Source organism: Aphidius gifuensis, linkage group LG2, assembly GCF_014905175.1.
Source record: "Aphidius gifuensis isolate YNYX2018 linkage group LG2, ASM1490517v1, whole genome shotgun sequence".
NCBI classification, from domain to species: Eukaryota; Metazoa; Arthropoda; class Insecta; order Hymenoptera; family Braconidae; genus Aphidius; species Aphidius gifuensis.
Genome location: NC_057789.1, coordinates 26431086 through 26444962, shown reverse-complemented (window position 1 = coordinate 26444962; position 13877 = coordinate 26431086). Strand labels below are relative to the sequence as shown.

Sequence of the window (13877 nt, the reverse complement as noted above, 5' to 3'; positions counted from 1 at the left end):
ATAACAATAGTGTATATATTTATACAGATATATATATGTCCGAGGGATCAGAGAGAGGACACAAGCGTGCGCTCAACTCAATGCTTTCAACTCGTGAGTTTGAGGGTCCTAGAGTTAGGCAATCAGCGTTGATGAGGGGTCGCTTGGACGAAGGGAAGCCTCGGACAATTAGTAACCATCCTCTATTCTATATATACCTCATCTCTATATATCTACATTGTCTACTTTCTCTTTACTCTCTTTAATCTACATTGCTGCAGCTAAAATTTATATATATAAATTCAAAAATTCAACTCACCGAATATTCCACTGTCGCACCAAACAACACATACTCCTCACCGCATCACAGTTGTACAATGCATATACTGGACTCAGTACATATAAAAACCTGCAAAAATAAAAAACAAAAAACATTAGTATATATGTCTGTTGAAAAAATAAATAAAAAAAATAACTGCACATTCTGATTACGAGCTTCTATCGATAGATCGAAACAAACTGTGTTAACAAAAAGCTAAAAATAAAATAAAAAACATTTATATGTACTTGGTTTTACGTTTTTCATTTATTTATATATTTTTTTTTTATTTTATTTATAATCGAGTTTCTCTTTGTTCATTTGTTCTAGTGGAATTAATATAAATAAATGAATAAAAAGAAAAAAATTATTTATTAAAAAATAAAAATTACTTGAATGTATTATTTATAAAAAAAAAAAAATTATATATATCATAGTTAATTCAAAGTGATGTCAATATGAAAGATGAAAAACAAGTAGTAAATAAATTTGAATTACTTTGTAATGGTAAAAAAATATAATGGTAATATTATTGATGTGAATTAAATATTTGTGATAAATCTCTTGTTTTGAAATTGAAGATGGAAAAAAAAAAAAATGATATATAAATGCATGTATTCAAGGTCAAAGAGGCAGCTACTCAGGATGTACACAAAAGGGAACTCAAGTATAATAAGGAGAAAGAGAAAAACCCCTTAATTTTTTTTATTTTTAACGGGGGTTGAGATACAAAAAAAAAAAAAAAAAAAAAAATGATAATAATAAATAAAACCTCGGAAATAATAAGCTGTTTCCAGGGTCGATAAAATAAAAAAGTTGGAGCTTTTATCATCCTTGGCACACGACTTAAATTTCTATCTCGTCAGGGTAAACCACCATTTTTTTATTCACTTTTAATTTTTTTTTTTTTCTTTCTCATTCAAAAGACAATGTAAATAAATTTTTTTGTCTTTGCATCAAAAAGTTAAAAGCCTATATACAAAACTGAATATTTGAAAAAAAAAAAAAAAGATAATTTTCAAGAAAAAAAATTTAAAAATATAAATACACAGTGGTTTTTTTGAAAATTATATTGAGTATCGCTTTATTTATTTTTCAGCTTGAGAATATATATAATATACTGGAGGGTTTGAATATATTTTCAATTTATTTTATTTAAAACATAAAAAGAATGAAAAAAATATTTGTTGAATGATGATTTAACACGCGACTGTTTATTTTTTAAACTAAAAAAAAAAATTTATAACTGTTTTGCAATACTACTTATCAACTTAACATTTGGAATATTTGAAAAAATAAATTAAAATATGAAAAATGTTTTAAAACTTCAACCTCATTATTTGTTATATCGATCGAGTGGTTAATATAGATAAAAAAAAAAAGAAGAAAAAAACAGTAGCAAAATTCTGGTCATTTCAAAAATCAAATGATATTAATATTTAAAATAAATTTAAATAATTCTAGACAGCTGAAATGATCAATAAAATAACTGATAAAAATGATTATTTATAATGATTAAAAATATTCAAAAGTTCGACCTGATTATCTCTTATTGATCGGTTTGTTAAATTATATTGCAAACGATGTGGTCGCAACCCTTGTACACTCCGTCTCTTTTTCTCTCGTTCTCGTTGCAAAAAGTAGGTGCACATACACAGAATGTATGCACATTTAAAAATATATATGTATATTTGCATTGTTCATAGGCCGGATACGTGCGTGCGTTACGTTTTAAACAACAGACATCCCTATTGTAGAAAAAAAAAAAAAATAAACCGAGAGAATACGAGAAAAAAAATGAAATAGATAAAAGAGTTGAAAAACCGGTCGATAAGGCAACGTATATTTTATATGTATGGACACTGGTTAAAATAGTCATTTTTTTTTTTTAAATACAACTGATTATTTTATCTATTTATTTAGTTATTATATTACTTTTACTTTTTTGATTTTACGACCGATGGAAATTTTTTTAGGACGAGTGGAAATGTAAATGCCTGATGAATTTTAAAAAAATTGAAAATACAGTTTTTGGTATCTAGAAAAAAATAATGCTTGGCTTGTGATGGGAATTTTTTTGAGTATAGCTGGAGTCAGTTTCTATTGACTCTAAAAATTACTGATGCATTTTCTCAGGAAAATTTCTTTAAAATTCATTTATTTCATTGACAACAGAAAAAAAAATAATAACAAATTTTATGAGAGCGAGTGGGAAAGACGACAGCCAATTAAATTTCCAAAAGACCAATGACAGTTGTCGTTTTTATAATAAAGAAGAAAATAGAAAATAAAAATAATAATATTATTTTTTGTTACTCAATATTTTTTAATATTGGCATTTTTTTTTTTTTTTTTTATTCAATTTTATTTACTCATGTGCCTAAATACATTTTATTTAGTTTTATATACACCACCAAGGTAACGAGATTTTAACTTGAAAAAGCTTTTGTATAAAAAAAAACTAGTAACCCAGAGTTGCCGCACTTTTTAGTAAATATATTGCATTTAACATGTATACATGAAATATACGCGTGTGGTGGTTTGTATTTTGGATAGACTATAGGTTCAACGAAATATAAAAAAAAAAAAAGAACAAAACACAATTTGCAAAATGTACAACATGAAAACCATTTTTCTTCGGTCACTAAAGAATATTTTATCTTTTTTATTTATTTTACCGTTAGATTTTCCATTTATCATTTTCACTTTTCTTTTTTCTATTATTCTTTATTTTACTTTTTTTTTTTTTTTTTTTTTGTATTGAAAATTATTATTTAACTGAAGGTGACCCTTGGGAATTATGGTCATTTAGATATTTGTCTACAGAGGAGAGAGTTTTTTTTTTTTTTTTTGGTAAAACTTGTCCGCACAAATTCAAGGACAGTAAAAGCCAATAAACCACAAAATTTTACAAGGTGCATTTATGAAACCACATTGCTATGGTCATTGTTTGACTGGCTCTTGGGTATTTTTTTTTTTTTTTGAAGAATAGGTAAAATAAAAGGTGATAGACAGGAGAGAGAAGAAGAGGAGAAAAAAAATTGTAAAATGAAAGAAATAGATATAGAAAATTTCACTTGGGTTTTTGAAAAACACGATTTTGCCATTTTGTAACAATTTCGGCAGCTCTGAAGTCATTTATAAAAGGTCCCATCTTTTATGACAGCAATTTCATTTTTTTTTTTTTTTTTCTTTTTTTTTTTTATTTGTTTTGTCTGAAAGTATAGGTGTTTTACAAGGGTGGGTTTTAGAAAATTTTAACTAGTGGTCCATGACCATTGTACAACCGTGAAAGTTTTTTGGAAAAATAAGAAAGATTTTTTGGTTTTGAGGAGTGACAGACAGGTAATGAGACAAACAAAAAAAAAAAAAGAGAAAATCCTCTTGAGATAAAATGAAATTTGAAAAAAAAAAAAAAAGACATAAAAATTTTCTTTTGTTAATAAAGATTTCACTTTAGATATTCAAAATTCATTTTCATTTAAAAATTTTGATTACAAAGTATTGATTTAATAATAAAAAATAAATGACAAAAAGAAAGAAAATAAAACATAAAATAGCCATAAGCAATTTATCCAATTATAACAGTTGAAAAAAAAAAAACAAAAACGATGACTCTTTAGTGAGTCTCTTGGACTTGATGTTACCGATTGGTAAAACGGAACTTCATCAAGCCAGTCAGGAAGTGGACACGTTGGTACAATTTCCTTATACGAATAGTTAGTCGACACCCCAAAGAGGGTTCAATACAAGAATGTGTCCCTCTTTCAAATTCTACGATTGACCAATTTGTCCAATCGATTTTCGTTATATAACTAAATGAAACTACGTAATTTTCATCCTCTTCAATAAACCCTTCTATAAATTTCCATATTCTCTTGAATTGTAAATTGAGAAAAAAACATTGACTCTATCAACTGTACAAATTCCAACAGTCCACTACCAAACAACAAATTTCCCTTTTTTTTTTAACAAAAAAATATATTTTTTATTCAATTATATATTTAATATAAATATTTCAAATATTTATTTCTCATCAATTAGTCACAACTTGACTACAAAAAATATATATTTCATCAATTTATATTATCATTAATTTTAATTTTATTTTGATTTGACTGATATAAATTAATCAACATTGATAACTATATTTTATATATAAATTATTGAAAAGTAAAAAAAAAAAAATATTAATTTTCAGTTGGTTGATTATACTAATAATTAAATTTAAAATAATTAAACGTGAAAAAGCATAGGGACACCTGTTTCCAATTATCCACTGATACTTGGCTTTATTTTTTATTTTATTGTAAAAAAAATAAATAAATAAACAAGAATAAATAATTTTATATCTTTAAAAATTTTTTGCATTTAGTAGAATGATAGTTAAAAAAATTCTTGATTTTATTGATTAATAATATTTCTAAATTAGAGCTATCAGAAGGGTTGAGTGTACCTACTGATGTCACAATTTAAAAGTTCAATTATATATATTTATATATATTTTAATATTTTTTTCAACGAAGCACTTCAGTGTACTTAGTCTACTCAACATTGACAATGTCCCTTACACTCTTTGTGAAAAAACTTTCATCATCAACAACAGTATGTGTCTGACAATACATGTATATATAAATTTCAGATACATTTATGTGCGAATGGTGTATTGAAGAATATCAAGGGGGGTTAAAATAAGGGGGGTTGGGGGGCCCACTAGTTACGAGAACTATGCTCACTCCCTCTATTTTTTTTTTATTTTTTCCCTTTTAGATATTGCTCTTTGGAATAGCTGCAAAAATTATGGACAATCAATATATAGGCCTAGAAAATATATGTACATATAGTGAGTTAGTGAGATTCTCGTATGTAGCTCTTTTACTGGGGTGCGTCTCATCCATTTAGGTCCATCACACATGACTGGATGGGGTGAGACTCATCCTGCAGAGGTTCTCACGTAGATTGCGACACCCTCTGACTCCTCTAGTACTTTTTTTTTTTTTTTTTCTTTTTTCTTTTTATTAATAATTTTTTTATCTACATTTTCACTCATCTGGCAAATATATATATATATTTTTTTTTCATGAGAGTGCCTCTTCATATGGCAAAGTTAAATTCGAAGTTTTGTTTTTTTTTTTTTTTCTTTTGAATAATCAATTTAAGATTTTTTTTTTTTTAATTTTTAGATTTTTAAATGGACACTTGAAATCATGATCATTTTGGCGTAAAATAATCTAAATTTTAACTGCAAAATTTTTTGTAATATATTATAAAAATCTTTATATAAAAAAAAATTAAATAAAGTTGTTTTTAACTTTTGAAAAGCTCCAAAAAAAAAAAAAAAAAAAATACAAACATGTCAAAGTGGAATAAAAAAAATAAATAAAATAAAACGAAGAAGAATTTTTTTTTGATATTATATGCTGCTGTTATATATATATATATTTTTGTCTGTGTTAAATATGATACTATTTTCATACTGAAATCTTTTTATTTATTTCTATACTGATGTTATTATTATTATCATTATTATTTGTTTTCATTCGTGTGTAAAAGAAATGATATATGTGTGTATGTGTATGCGTATATATTCAACCCTCGTACTGCAGCCGTATTACAATTCGGGGTTTTATCGGGGGTAAACCACCCTGGTATTGAGTCTTGGCGAACCCCGCAAGAGCCAGAAGAGCGCGGAAGCCCGCAGGGGTACGCCACTACAACCCCCGTAGCAACCCCTCAAAATCAACCAAACTTTCCCTTCATTTTCTCTCTCTCTCAATTTTTCTATACCTCTCTTTCTCGCTCTGCTCAATTCACTATATCTATATATATTAAACTACCACACACTTTTCGTTTTGTCACCCTCAGTACACTGATGTGTTGCTTACCAATGCTAAAACTTTAACTCATATATATATATGTTGTACACGTCTTTCTTGATATTCAAACAAAACCACTCAACGTCGTTGACATTAATGCCACACTGACAACCGAAAAAAAAAAAAAATAGAATAAAATTCTTTATTCTAATTTTATTTGTTTTCTTTTTTGGGGATATATTAAATAAAAGAAAAAAAAAAAAAAAAATAGCCATTGGTTATTGGAAAAGATCTATATATTTTATTTTTTTTTAACATCATTCAGATCATTTTTTTTTTTTGATAGTAAAAATAAATCAATGATGTTGGAATTTTTTTATTTTTCCCCTTTTTTGTATCGTAAGTTTTTCTTTTCATCATCGTCATGGGGTTTTTTTTTTTTTAAATGAAAATTCGTTGAATCTCGTTCATTCATCGTCAGAAAATATTATCATGTTTTTTTTTTTTTATTGTTTATGAGAAAATAGAGTCAAGGGGTGAAACGACTGTGTATTTTACCGGATGAGAGACATTTCGGGGATCAAGAGATATACCTAAATATTTACCTGTATATAAATCGGATTATTTTTATCTTCAAGTGGCGCTTGTCATCGGTATAGAGTAAACGATCAAACAAAAAAAAAAAAAAAATTACAAAAATAAACACGTAAAATGCAGGTAGTGCAATGGTTCAACTAACATTCTATAAAGGTTATTAAAAAATAAATAAATGAATAAAACATTTATTGGAATAAAAAATAAAAATAAAAAAATAATGCAAAAATGTGATTTTGATATTTTCCAAGTAATTTAAAGTAAAGGACTCACTCTGGACAATATAATCGACTAGCCAAAAGGTAAAAAAAATATAAAATATCAATAAAAAAAAAAAAAAAGAATGAAAAAACACATGGTTTACTGACCATTCACAGTACAAACAAAAAAACCAAACTATTTTATTTAAAAAAAAAAAAAAATTCCACTAATAAAAATTTTTTTGTTAGCCAATACGCAAGAGTCTATAAAACTACTTTTCTATGAAATAGCATATATAATATCGGTCACTTACAAAGAGGGTTGTAAGTTTGAGAAACTGAAAAAAAAAAAAAAAAAAGTATTTACAGTGGTCACTTTTGTAATATATTTCTATTGTTAAAAAATAATAAAATTTGACCACTATATAAAACGATTTTTCGATTTCATTTGAAACAGTTTTTTTTTTTTGGTTTTTTAAAATTTGAATGATGAAAAAATTGAATGAAAAAATATAAACATCAAAGTGTGTCATTTAAAATGGAAAAAAAATGTTAAAAAAGTATTAAAGGGACAAGGGCAATTGCTGACAATAAGGATAATTTTAATTTTTTTGTTATTTTTAATAAAAAATTTTTTCTACATTTGAGGGCACCACATGGGCAAAAAAAAGTATTAGATATAATAGTGTTAGGCGTATACTACACCCCAAGTTTGGTGCACCCTTAAACCTTCAATACAAACCCTGGTGTATATTCCATTGGCAATCATATACCCTCTCTTTCATTACAATATTCACAACCCCAAAAATTTAACCCCCTTTTTATTTTTTTATTTTTTTTGATGCTTTTATATTTGGGAAACGCCCTCGAAACTATACATCAACAATAGCGAAAACTCGTGCCCTAATATATATCTGGATATATATTTGAAATTTGTATACACAGACATACCAACATGGCATGTATTTAAGTATTTTTATTAGGTTGATTTGGATTACAGCGTGTGCTCAAATATATATCCCCTTTTTTTTTATTCCTATATTTTCATACTTATGTTACTTATTTTTTCACCCTAAAATATTTCAAACTTTATAAATTTTTTTCTCGACAATTATTATGTTTATAAAATAATTATTTTGTTAATATAAAATTTGATTTTTTTTAAGCTGTCATTTTATATTGTTGATAGTCATTAAAATATAATTTTTTGTTGACAAATTAATTGAGATAATTTTAAGTAAAAAAGTCAATTCATCTTATTAAATTTAATAAATATATTTATAGACTTGTTGATTATTTTTGTGGTTTGTTTGTTTGTTTGTTATTTATTTTATTTTATTTGTTAGGTTCTTTGAATCAAGTACGCGTGCAGAGAGGATATAAAAAAAATAAAATAAAATCATCATGATGATCGTCGTCAAAGAGATTTGTATGTGATACAATAACATCACACGTAATATATTGTTTGTAAAAAAAAGGAAAAGAAATAAATTGAAATAGTCTTTGTCGGTATAAAAATGTCTTTCTTTACACTTGTATCTATTCTATTGTCAAAAAATCAGCATGTCTAAATGACTTCCGCACGAGAATACTGGAAGCCTGCCAAAATAAAAAAAATATAATCATTGGTCTCATTCGTATATTTAGTTTTACTAAGAATAATTAAATAGTCCCTGAAGTTTTTAGATTTTTAAATCTTGGAAAGTCCAATATATCTTTTTAACAATGTGAAATAAAATAGAATAAAAAAAAAAAAAAGGAATTGTATAAACTATCTCATCACGCTTGACCATGTCAGCAAACGTTTCAGCCACCTTGACCTCAAAAACTCGTCCATGTGAAGAAGAAAATAGGGGAAAAAAAAAAAAAAGGGAATATAGGTTCTTCTTCTGCTTAAGGTATATTGCATCGAAAAACTTTTCAACAATAAAAAAAAAGAGTCTTGGTTAGGGGTATAAGGAAGGGGGCGTTAGCGTGAAAAAATAATACCAAGGCTAGTAAAAATGGAACTAATACGAGGAGAGACATTGATGACCTCACAATCTTTATATCGAATGAAGCTACTTATATACGCACAAAACAACGCGTGTCTAACATTTTTGTATAAAAATTTTATACAAACCATTGGTGGCAAATATATATGAAAAGACAAAATGCCACCGATGGCGCTTCTGGGTTTGACGTTAAATTGGTGACAAAAAATCAAGGACACTATTTTTGTTTGTCCAATACGTAATCAGGTATTTTTCTTTTGTCCTTTTTATACTTTTTTGTCATGTATTGTTCATTTTATTTTCCCCGTTCGAACATCTTAACGATTTTTTCCTACTGTGGAAAAAAAAATAAGGGAAAAAAAAAAAAGCTCGAAGGTTGAGTCATGGTTGTGAGCTATGACAGTGTTTTTGTGTTTGCAATATGTGTCTTATGGTAGCTGACTGTTTTTGGGTCAGTAGGCTAAATAAGTTACTCATAGGAGGCATTAGAAAGTACAAATACATTATTTTTTCGAGGAAACCCTTAATTTTTTGAAGGATTGACAAGAAAATTTTTTTTTTTTGCTCCTGAGAATTTTATATACCTATATGCTTTTGAAATAATGTTGATGCAATTATATGTTTTCTTCGTGGAAGGATTTTGAGCTTTAAAAATAAGAAATTAAATCAATTAAATTTTACTGATATTAAGAAAGATTAAAAATCGAAAATCAAATCGTTTGACATTTTCGAAAAATGGTGAAAATGGTTTTTCCTTTATTAGCATGTAATTTACTCCTCAAAAGAATCTCATAAGCCAAAAAAAAAAAAACTTTCATTTCTTTGTTTGACGTGATATATTATTCTGTGTCACCTTGAGGTTTCAGATAGGCAAAAATCTTGGTTTTACAAAACCTATTATACACCCTTCATTTACCGTAACTTTTGTTTATTCATCACTTTAATTTTCACAACCAAAACCAATATTTTGGGAGGTCTTGATGTTTAGAAAGTACATAAAGAAGCAATTCTTTCAACCACGTCAAAAGAAAAAGAGAAAAAAGAAAATCATTTTTCATTTTCTATATCGCTTTTAAAATAATTGTCAAAGTGTCTCTAACATTCAATCAACATTTTTAAAATTTTAAAGAATAGATACTTTAAAAACGAAAGAAAAGAAAACAATTTTTATAAACTACCTGTGTCAAGTTAAAAAGTAAGCGTAATTTTTTTTGTCACATATAATTTTAACTCAACCATGGTTAAATTATTTCTATATACCTGAAAGATAATTTTTTTTTTTTTTTTTTTGCCATTAACTCTATGCACAACCCTCAATGTATGTTTTAATGGTCAAGAATTTTTTTCCTTAACCTTATCCATCAGTTGGGGATCCTACTACATTGCTATTATTCTTTTTTAGCTTCTCTTTTTTATTTTTCTTTTAAATTTTTTCTTATACTTTCTTGGCAATTATGTTGCCACTGAATATTGGCTACTCTCAATGTGAAACACAGCAAGCATACACTGCAACACACACAACGAAAGTGAAATTCTTTTTTTTCTCTTGTTTGGAAACAGTCGACTTTTATGACTGGGTCAGTTTAATTCTTTTTTTTTTTTTTTTTTTTCTCAACCCAACGTGATTTATTATACCCCAACAAATACTTTGACACTTTTCTTGTCTTTCACAATATTGACCTAATTTTTCGTACCAAGCAGAACAAAATAACAATAAAAATTAATGTGAAAAGAAGCAATAAAATAAAAAAAAAAAAAAACCTTTTCCTTAAACTTATTGTATTGTTATTTATTTTATTTTTTTTCAAGTGAGATAATTATTTTCCATGGAATTTATTTTTATCATTAAAAATAAAGTAGAAAAATAATTAATCTTTTTTGTTTTTTATATCATGTTAATATTTTGACTGGATAATTTAATAGATTATCGTGTGTGAGTTTTATTTATTTTTTTATTTTATTTTTTATATCTTATCACGATAATGTGTGAACAGGTTTTTCATTTCCAAAAAGTATAAAAAAACTAGACCCAGTTAAGATTTAACCTAGAGTTGACAAAATTCAACACAGTTTGATTTTTTTTTTTTCCTTTTTTTATCCAACCTTTTTAAGGATATTATAAACATGGCACGTGGACATTTTAAGAATGTGGTAGAAAAAACGACGAAACAGAACACAGGGGGTTGGATTTTTCTTTACAATTTGAAGGTCAATTTATTTTCTTCCCACACTGGGTGTATTGTTTGGTCAACATTTTTTTTTTTAACATTTGCTCTGAATTTTCTTTATTCAATTTCACTAGAAATTTTTGCTTGGCATCATACAATTTTGACATGTATAAAAAAAAAAAAAAAAGGTTGCTCGATATTTGAAAACAAAAATTTATAAAATGAAAGCGTTAAAATGTTCAAGTTCGTTGCACAAATTTTTGTAAGGTTAAATTTTGTGTTGAATCATTAGGTGAAAATGTTTATCAGCAGGAGATTTTGAAAAAAAAAAGATGAGTTGGAATTTTCGAAAATTAGACCAGTTTAGTTGTAAATCAAAGTCAAATAGGCAGTAAGTCTTTCTAAGGGAAAAAAAAATATCTATGTCTCTATATATTCTTTTTTTTTTTTTTTGCACAATGTTTTGTGGCATCGAAAATTTAGTAATCCACATGTTACAAGGTCTTACATAAAAATTTTCACTATTTGAAAAGAAAACATTGTTCATTTTTAAACTCCCCTTGCCCCTTGAAAAACCACTTTCACTTTAACTATTAACAGCACGCAATTTATTTTTTTTTTTTCTATTGCTTTTTCTTTTATTCTTAGCTCCTGGATTTGCTCCCTGTCTTGAAGATAATAAAAAAAAAAAAGAAAAAAAATGTCATATTCATTTGACCAAAAAATGTTTTCTATTCAAAAAAAATTTTACGTTCAATCTTAGTGTTAAATTATTTTTCACCAAAATGTAAAAGAGGAAAAAATAAAAAAATTAAATAAAAATATTCAAAAGAAAATTAGCTGTTTGAAGAAAATTTTTATAACATTTTTTATAAAGCAGTAATTGAGACATCTATATCTGTCGAGAATAAAAAAAAAAAAAAAGTTGAAGACATATTGAAGAAGTGGAAAATGGAAATGAAAAAAAATCTCAAATTCTTCAAGAGTCACAAGAGTCTAGAATATCTATTCTCAAATAGATATAATGCAATAATATCCACAGTCTTCTATTTTTTTTTTTTCTATTCTCAAAGGATATATGTATTCATTTCTAAACTGGACATTCATTTTAATATTTTTATGTTTTCCTTCATCGCCTTCTTCCGGGACATTCAACAGACAACATAAAAAAAAAAAGCGCAAAGTTTAAAAACCTAAAAGAATCCCACGAGGACACGTGTTTATTCTGTATCTTTTTTAGCTACTGTTTAAATCAATATAAATACTTTGAAACATTGTTGACAGATATTTGATATTTCTATACGATCAGTTACATAATTTTAAAGAAAAAAAAAAAAAAGAAAATGTTTAAAATTACGTTTTAAAATTGTCAGGAAAATTATAAACCTGGAAAATAAGAAAAAATTAAAACTAATTTTACTATTGTTGAAATACTAGAAAAATAATTTTTCTATTTATGTAAATATATAGAAAAAATTATTTCAAAATAAATAAATAAAAAATGAACAAGTAAAATTAAATGAATAATAAAAACTACTTGTTACATTGGGCATAGTTAGATTTAAAATAAAAATAAAAAAAAATTCCGCGGGTTCCCATAGCATGAATGAAAGCCATGATCACAGCCCCTCACTCATGAATGGTTTTCACAGATAAAGTCATTTCGGTTTTTTTATATATATTTTATTTCTTTTTCTATAATTTTCACGATATTTATTTTTTTCCTGTTCTTGAATGATATAGTCAAAGCAACACTGTTTCTTTCCACTGACTCGTGGACATAAATCAGAAAATAGTGTGAACGAGTCTTTGACATTTTGCTGTTATGTGAAAACAGTATCAAACAGTGGCTAAAAACGATTCAAGAGACGGAATAGGGAGGACCCCGCCTCCCCACATACGGCTTTCTGGACAATGTCACTACGGTTTTATTTTATTTTTATATATATTTGACTTTCTTTATTTACGTTTTTTTCCCATCATCGATGTTTATAGAATAAAAAATATATATAAAAAAAAATGAAAAATAAAAAAACCACCCCCTTGATTCGTGCCCTACACTATATCTATATAATGTATTATTATGCTATAATAGTATACCGTGAAATGTATAAAGAGGCGAAGAAAATGTAAGAGGCCCAACAGTGATGCTTCGAATAAGACGTTAAAAAAAAAAAGAATAGTGTTGAAGAATAAAATAGAATCAATGGAATTCATATATCTATATTTCTTTGAGCTTTTTTTTTTTTTCTTCATTGAGTCATTGGGTCAGTGCTCAGTCAAATAGAAGCCAATTGATATAAATATGAAGATGTAATTTTTTCCAAGTAAAAAAATAAGATTTTTCTTTGTTTCGTCGCGACTCAACAAAATATTTAAATGACGTTTCAATTTGACTGATTGGAGTAATTATTACCCAAAATGTTGGGAAAAAATAATTTTGTCTAAGGGTTGAAATTAAATTGCATAGTCACTGGTTTATTGTACAATTTTTTTTTTTGGTTGTGACTCAACAAAATCTAAACAAATAAAGCACGAGAAATATTATAATAAAATTTGTCAATGATTTGATGATAAAATAACCTCTTTTTCCGGAAGGATAAAAATATTAAATTTTGCGCATATTTAAGGATCAGCATTTACACCGACTGACTTCCTACTCTGAATGCATGTTTTTGTATTTGTACAATAAATGTTTACTCATCTGACAGGATATATATGAATACAATAAAAATTCTACGGGGATTCAAAATGAGACGAGTCTCTGTGTAACACCTCCATGATCTATCTAGGATTTTATGGTGATC

General features: G+C 26.5%; 1 protein-coding gene across 5 annotated transcripts in view; it reads right to left on the bottom strand.

Annotated features, from left to right (window-relative positions):
- LOC122849899 (runt-related transcription factor 1-like) overlaps positions 1–13877 on the bottom strand; it is a 76810-nt gene that overhangs the window by 41169 nt on the left and 21764 nt on the right. For all 5 annotated transcript variants that reach the window (XM_044148799.1, XM_044148804.1, XM_044148802.1 and 2 more), the window contains exon 5: positions 299–388. The gene's annotated coding sequence lies outside the window, so the exon portion shown is untranslated. The remainder of the gene's footprint in view (positions 1–298; positions 389–13877) is intronic.